General features: G+C 32.7%; 1 pseudogene; it reads right to left on the bottom strand.

Annotated features, from left to right (window-relative positions):
• Nucleotides 1–580: 580 nt before the first annotated feature.
• On the bottom strand, nt 581–681 carry LOC122124740 (annotated as a pseudogene).
• Between the last annotated feature and the right edge of the window lie 7,901 nt (nt 682–8,582).

Genomic DNA, 8,582 nt, shown 5'->3' with positions numbered 1-8,582 from the left:
AAGTACATTAGAAACAATAGCAAAAAAGAGAAAAATTCTTGTATCCCTATCTTGGGTTTCATTTCCCGGAACATTATGCTATCTGGTCATATGGACATACCTTTTGACCTTTTCTGCTTATACTATACATATATTAGTTATTGAAAATTAGGAAACCATGGGACCTGTGTTCTTTTGGATTTGGCTTACTTCACTTAATATTTTTCCATATCTTTCCAATTTCTAACAAATTGGATGATGCCATTCTTTCTGATGGAGGCATAGAATTCCATTGTTTATATAAAACACATCCTCTTGATCCATTCTTCTGCTGAGGAGCATCGGGGTTGGTTCCATATCTTAGTTATCTTAAATAATGCTGCAATAAATGTAGTTGTGCTGGTAGTTTTAGTATGGTCTTGTTTGTGATCATTTGGGTAAATGCCCCAAAGTTGGATTTCTGGATCATAGGGGAGATCTATGTGGAGTCATTTGAGGAACCTCCATACTAATTTCCAAAATGGTTGAAAAAGTTTACACTCCCACCAAGAATGCAGTAAGGTTACCTTCTGTCCACATCCCCTCCAGCATCTATTGTTGTAAAACTATGGAATGCTTCAGGAATTTGCCTGTCATCCTTGCGCAGGGGCCATGCGCATTGTATCATTACAATGTTAGTTTATGTGATGCTGAATTGAGCACAGAATATTTTTTATATATAAAGTGTAATTGATTTTCTTAAACTAGGCAATTCAACAAAAAGTAAGTTTAGAAGAATTGTGAAATTTTAGAACCATGTACTTCTTACATAAGCACACATTTAAGAATAATGTCAAGATGGACATGTCAAAAACAAAATAATTCCAGATATTTGCGGTTCAAGAGATGTGTAGGGGAAATAATTCAATTGTTCTATACAAGGCACATGTCATAATGAACACAGCAGCAAGTGTTAAGGGTTGTTAAAAATTTTAGTGTTTTATATCTATTTAATTTTAGGATTATATGCCAAAATTAGGACTGTTTGGCAGGTATAAAATTTTCTATAATGTATTTAAGATTTATGTTAGCAGACATATAGTACTAAGTATGTACATTTCAGAATTTATAGAAACTTTGTTAATGAGAAGTTGCAAAGTCTTTGTGTGAAGAAGCAGAATGAAGGGGTAAGACTACACAGTTCTTGTTAAAATTTAGGGATTCCTTACTTTATATTTTAGCGAGGAACAAGAGATGATATAAGCCATAAACAAATAATGAGATGAACCATAATAACCTTAGTGTGTAACTTTGAAGACTATTCATAGCCTATAAAAATCTTGTTGAACATCATAATCTTAGGCGGTTTAAAATGTACAGGAATATGAGAAAATAGAAAATCTAATATGTAGTGCACTTCAAATACTAAAAACACTGGTAATTGTTTTGTTTTTTATTTTATTAATCATTATTTAATTATTGGTTTTCTTTGTAGCATTGTTATACTTGTTATATAATACAACTTTTTATTAGTCATCATTAGGAGGTACTTTGAGAATGTTACTGGGGTGGTCAAACCATTTTTTTTATAGGTGCATGTGAATTTACAACTAGGAAAATTAAGAACAAAATATTTATTAAAAATGATCAAGTAGAGTCTGAATCAGGAGAGTTGATACATGTCCACAACTAAAATCTTAGCCCTAGGTTGAAGCAACAGTATTACAGAGTTGAGGCCACAAATGTGAGAGACTGTGTTTTGTTTTGTTTTGTTTTATTTTGACTTTTTGTCATGGGGCTTGAACTCTGGGGCCTGAGTGCTGTTCCTCAGGCAAGGCTAGCGCTAACACTTGAGGCAGAGCACCATTTCCATCATTTTCTACTTATGTGGTGCTGAGGAATCAAACCCAGGGCCTCATGCATGAAAGGCAAGCACTCTACCACTGAGCCAACTTCCTAGCACTTGAGAGACTGTGTTTTTAAAAAAATCATCTAAACAACATTTTCCTTTTGCTTTGGGTTATATAAGGAAATATATAAATATCTTTTTCTATTTTTGTGAATTGTTGTACTTCTAAATTTATAGTAACTTCAGCCACTTTATCCTTTTCAAAGTCATGAAATATCTCTGAGAGTTTGCTGCTGTGAAGATCGTTTTTGCATTTATAATTTCTTCTGAGTCACTTTTATTTTTATCAACATAACTTTATATTTCATGTTGATGGATTACAAATATCAAATACCTGCAAATGTACACAGAGAGTCTAAAGATAGCAGTATGAATATTCTCATACAGCTCTTGTTTATCTATTATTCACTTTCAATATTATGATATTTCTCTCTTTCACTCTGTCTCATTTCCTCTCTTTCTCTTCCATGCCCCATGTCTGCTACTTAGAATTTCTGCTGGGCTACTATTATGCTTCAGGATCTACTAGTTTTGAGGGAACATGAAAGCAACCATCGGTTAACCTTGCATTCTTTAAGAGTTATGACAGTGACATGATATTATTCTTTGCCATTCTAAATGGTAAAATAACATACCTAGGAGTTCCTTTTCACTTTTACTTCAACTATAAATTTTATCTCATAGGAATCATTGGAATGGATAAGATACTTTAACCTGTGACCTAAAATTATTTTTCTTTTATATTTTTAATCTTCTACAAGATTATTTTATATATTTTTAAAAATTTTGTTCTTTTTATTATTTTTTCTTTTTTATTGTGAAAATACTGTACAGAGGGGTTGTAATTACATGGACAAGATAATGAGTACATTTCCTATCAAGCATTGTAGCGTCCTCCTTTGTTTCTCCTTCCCAGAACTTCCAATCCTCCTTGTCCCCCATATCAAATACTCCCCCCAACCAAAGTAGTAAAGTTCATTTTTCGACATAAGTACTTGTACATATTAGTGTTGCAATGGGTCCACCCGTATCCTTATTTAAACGAATTGTTTTTTCCCACCCCCCCACAAATTATATCAACATCAAATACAGTGAAAGCAGGGGTTATACCGTGGGGGAGGGACATCCAAAGCAACAAAGAAATATTCTTTAAATATGTTAGAAAAAATCGCATTAAAAACATTTGAATATATATCTTAGGGTTCATGTCCCTAACATCAACCTATCTGACCTATTCTGCTTGACTCAGACATATGCTAGTTGTTGCAAATAAGTTTAACCATGAAACCTATGTTTCTTTGGGCTTGGCTTACTTCACTTAATAGAATTTTTTCCTAGCCTTTCCATTTCCTAACAAATGGGGCAATGTCATTTTTTCTGATGGAGGCATAGAATTCCATTGTGTATATATACCACATTCTCTTGATCCATTCATCTACTGAGGGGCATCTGGGTTGGTTTCATGTCTTAGCTATGGTAAATAATGCTGCAATAAACATAGTTGTGCTGGTAGCTTTAGTGTGGTTTTATTTGTGATCATTTGGTGAAACGCCCAAAAGTGGGATTGCTGGGTCATAGGGGAGATCTATGTAGAGTCTTTTGAGGAACCTCCATACTGCTTTTCAACATGGTTGAACAAGTTTACTCTCCCACCAACAATGCAGTAAGGTTCCCTTCTGTCCACATCTCCTCCAACATCTAACAGCCTCTTCAGTAGATGGTGCTGGAAAAATTGGTTAACTACTTGCAGAAAAATAGCTAGATCCTTATATATCACTCTGCACCAGAATCAACTCCAAATTGATCAAATACCTTGGAGTCAAATCAGACACTCTGAAAACATTACAGGATGGAAAAGGAGAAACCCTAGGTCTAATTGGCACAAGCCAAAATTTCCTTAATAGAGTCCCAGAAACAACAAATCAAAGAAAATTTGGGCAAATGGGATTGCATGAAATTTCAGAGCTTCTGCATGGCAAAGGACATAGCTAGCAAGATCAATAGAATGTCCTCGGATTGGAAGAAAATCCTCACTAGCCATACAACAGACAAGGGTCTCATATCTAAAGTCTACCTGGATATCAACAAATTAAATCCCCCAACAACAAATCTTCAAAGAAACAACTACCCAATAAATAAGTGGGCTAAAAACTTACAGAGAAACTTCTCTGAAGGTGAAAGAAGGATGGCCAATAGTCACATGAATAAATGCTCAACCTCTCTAGCCATAAAAGAAATGCAAATCAAAGCAACATTGAGATACCACCTCACCCCAGGTAGAATGGCTATAATCAAGAATTTTTTTCCTTTTACAAGCAACCTTTTTTTCTTTTATTATCAGTTAGTAACTACCTGTAATGAAAAAAAGCTATCCTATGGAAAGTAGACCGAAGTTGTTCACAGGGATGGTCAAAAACTAATGGGGGAAGTGAGTACAAAGGATATCCATAATAGATCACAGATCTGCAGAGCAATTTATCATGTACATTTTGTGAGAATGACAATGTGCTAGGAACTATAGATTGAATCACTGAACATCTGATATATATATATATGCACATATATTTATATTTGTATATTCATTTATATATGCATATATGTGTGTATATGCCCTTATGTAGGTTCACTTGCACGTTAGCATACACACAAATACACACATACATATACACATATAAACGTGCACACATAGAGAAAGATACATAATTATAGCCAACACAAGTTTCACTAGTTGTTGAATATGCCTTAGACGGAATGCTTGGAACCATTTCAAATTTGATAATTGCAATTCGAAGCTATTCCAAGTAGATAAACCTAGGAGATTCTTTTCTCCACTCTTGGTAAAAGGAAGAAGTGAAAGTGTGGCTCAGGTCTATAGATTAAACATAGAGAATTAAAGCCCAGGTAGAGCTCAAGGCCAGGAGTTCAAATCCCAGTACCTGCACAATATAAAAAAAAGGAGTCATTTGTCTTTGAAAAGGGATATTTTTCCAAAAATGAATACCCAGGACAATTTTCAAGTTCCAAAACTCTTCGAAAGGCTCTTTCACATCTTAAACTGATTCCTCTCCTTGATTCACATTATGGAAAATAGGAGTCACACTTCACATTAAAAAGTATATGCATTGTTGAACAGTTCTTACCATTTTTAATGTAAAAGAAGCATGAGAGAGGAATTCACCTCACTTGGGTGAGTTAGGTTTGACTCACTGACAGACTTTTGTAAGTAAATGAGGGTCTGTTTACATGTAAAAAGTCTATACAGATGGTTTCCTAGGAGAGAGAACAAGCTAGCTGTTGTCCAAGTTTGAATCAGAGTAATTTATTCCTATGATAAAAAATATCATAGGAAGCTCATCTCATAGAACACTATACAGACAGTAATTTCAAAAGGATGAAAAACCCATTTCTATATTGTAAACAGCCAGGTTTTCACAAGCAAAAAACAGTTTCCTGAGCCAAGAAAATATAAGTTAGAGAAAAATGGGCTGTGTTAAATAAAGGTAATGGCTTAGTGACAGGTGTAAAACTGTTCTGTAATCACAAATATACTATAAATTTTTTATCATGTCCCTAACAAGAATCTCCAAGATAGGCCTTGTTAAATCTGTCATAGAGGACTGGGTTTATGCAATTGTCAGTTTTGTTAGGGTCCAATATCTTCTACATTCGCTTGGGTTGCAATCCGCTCAAACCACATGCAGTGAATGGAAAAACATGCTGCCTTGCAAGGCATCTAAGGGATTTTTGTGCCACTGTGAATATTTATCGTATTTCTTCTTGTAATGATACCTGTCAGTGTGAAGTCCTTTCTTGATAAGAATGATAGTTTCTGTACCCTTTGTTCCACTAACAAATCTCAGATATATAAATTTAACCGTGCGCCCATGGCTCATGCCTATAATCTTAGCTACTCAGGAGGCTGAGATCTGAGGATCATAGTTTAATGCCTGCCCAGACAGGAATTTCCATGAAATATTTCTCTCCAGTAAACCACCAGAAAACTGGAAGTGGCGCTATGTCTCCAGCAGTAGAGTTCTTACATTGAGCTGAAGAGTACAGGAACAGCACTCAAGCCCAGATTTCAAGCCCCAGGACTGACCAAAAAAAAGGAAAAATGTATATATGTAGATATGCATATATGATGAGATAAATTACATTTATATATAAATCAATATTTATGATGCACATTTAAAATATAACTAAATAATTGACATATTTATAATATATACATATATTTACATATATAAGCTCATATTATATCTGTATGTTGATAAATATATTTGTAATTAATATCCAAAGAGTACATCTGAAGTTTTTGGGGAAAATGTAGTGTCTAAAGGCTAACTACTGACCCATCATACTTTCAATTATTTTTTTCCAATTAATACAATGTCTGAAGTACTAAGACTGAATGATTATGAAACAGAGTTGTTGTTTTATTCCTTATGATTTTTGATTAGAAACATCTACTTACTTGGTATGAAACCTACCAAAATGTGATCTTGAAATCACACTCCACAAACTGGACAGATATATCAATTTAGCAACTTACAGGTCTCAAATTTTTATTTGAATCCTGTATCTCACAAAAATTCAGTTTCCTTTGAGTCAACTACATATACAAACATGCCAAGATTTTCATGCTCACATACATCCCCATACTCACATGACATACTAAATGTAACACTGTAGTAAAAAATAATATAGATACTGAAAAAGAACACCTTTGCCAATGTAATTAAATTTTATTTTTTTAATTCAATGCATTATGTAATACTGATGAAAGAGCAGCTAAGAAGATGTTTTAAATACAAGAGTGTCTGCTTAAAGAGCATGTTTCTCATTCCAAACATCATTATTTCCACCTTTCCTTCTCCCACATAAAAAATATAAGTAACTACAGAATTAACCTACATGTTTCTTAATCACTCATTGAAGAAAGAAAGTGTAATATATATACATACATATATACATATATACACAATGATATACTATTTAGCCACAAAGAATAGTGAAATCATATCATCTTCAAGAAAATAGATAGAACTGGAACTTTTATGCAATAAGTCTTATTGTGAAAAACAAATACTAGATTTCTCATATGCAGACTCTAGTCCAAGAAAGAAAAATGAATGACCCAGATGTAAAAGATGGAAACTGATTAAATTTGGAAAAAAATGTAAGAGAGAAGATGAAGAGAAACATTGTGGAGTAAATATGTTCAAAAATTTCCTAGGTTAGTATAATGACATAATAAAACATAAGTATAAAAATAAGATAATGAAATTTATAAAAGGAAAAAATTTAGCAAGCTACATTATAGGGATGTATGTGTATAACACAATAAAATACTTTGTGAAATTAACATTTGCTAATAAAAAGTCAAAAATGCATTAGAGTTGTTGTACAGTCATATGTTATTTTCCATTTTTTGTTCACATATTTCCCTGAAAAAGTAAAAGGAGAAATAGGTTTTGCTCATTTAGAAAGACAATCTTGTCCAATTAGCATAAAGATACTCTAGTTAATTAATGTCAATATGAAATTGTTAAATTAATTATTGTATTAGAATAATTCCAATGCACTGTTCAAATATTACCCTATAGGTATATACTTTTTGCTATTTATTGAATAAGTAGTCTTTACTTAATTACTATATGCCATTTTCTGAATGTAGTTTGGTATATGCAACTAGGATATATTATACCTGAACAGGAAATCAATTATTCAAACAGTTTTATCAAAAATGCCTCTAACGAAAAAAAGAGGTAAACCCAAATTATGTATATTTGAAAACAATACTTGCTTAGTCCTCTTCTCACATTCCCGATTCCCTTCTTGAGAATGCTACACATTGTAGGGAATTTGTTAACATGTTTTAGAGACATAGGTTGACTTTAAAACAATGAGTTAGTTTATGCTGCATTTTTGTTTACTTTATATCCAGAAAAGCTAAATTCTTACCTTATCATTTTCCTTAGACTTTATACTCAGGTTTCATCTCTGATGGGTGAAAGATAGAGATATAAACATTTTTTAACAGTGGCTAAATTTAGGCTGAGGAATCTATGTACAACTATACTCATGCAGATAGACCTCATCAGTCACGTGACCACAATATCAAAATGTTAACCTATGCTTCCTGAAAACATGCTTATGAGATCTTGTGTATTATAAACAGTGGTTATTAGCATTTGTTTTCAAACAACCTCATTTCATGGGTTAGGAACTAAAGTGAGATATTTTACTCAAAATTTAAGGAGGCATCCAAATTTAGTTACCAAGATATACAGCATTTAACACAATGTTTGAAAAATGCAAGATAAAGGAAATAATTTATAAAAAAAAAAACAACGTTTAAAATAAATAGAGAATCAGTATGACTGATTTTTCTTTTACCCCAGCTGCAATATGGCTTTCATGATGACTTTTCTGGTTGTATGTTTAGTTAGGTCTGATATTTAGTTGGAGAAGTTATGTTCTTTGATATTTTAATTTGTCAGATTAAAGAGGAAATTAATTCCATGCCAGAGTCAACATCCATAATAATGTTACAGTTGTATTCTTCTATTTTGCCAAAGTTTTAAATCAGCTTGAGTAACTTGGGTCTTTTTTGAATCTAACTAAATAGGTATGAAATTTTGTCAGTACTAGATTTTGACCACCATTTATTAAAATATTATTTTCAATTCTCTCTTTTCATGAGATTTTTAAT

This window comes from Dipodomys spectabilis, unplaced genomic scaffold (genome assembly GCF_019054845.1).
Source record: "Dipodomys spectabilis isolate Male_0828 unplaced genomic scaffold, ASM1905484v1 ptg000242l, whole genome shotgun sequence".
NCBI lineage: Eukaryota > Metazoa > Chordata > Mammalia > Rodentia > Heteromyidae > Dipodomys > Dipodomys spectabilis.
Note: the sequence above shows the minus strand (reverse complement) of the source record. Positions and strands in the feature narration are given on the sequence as shown.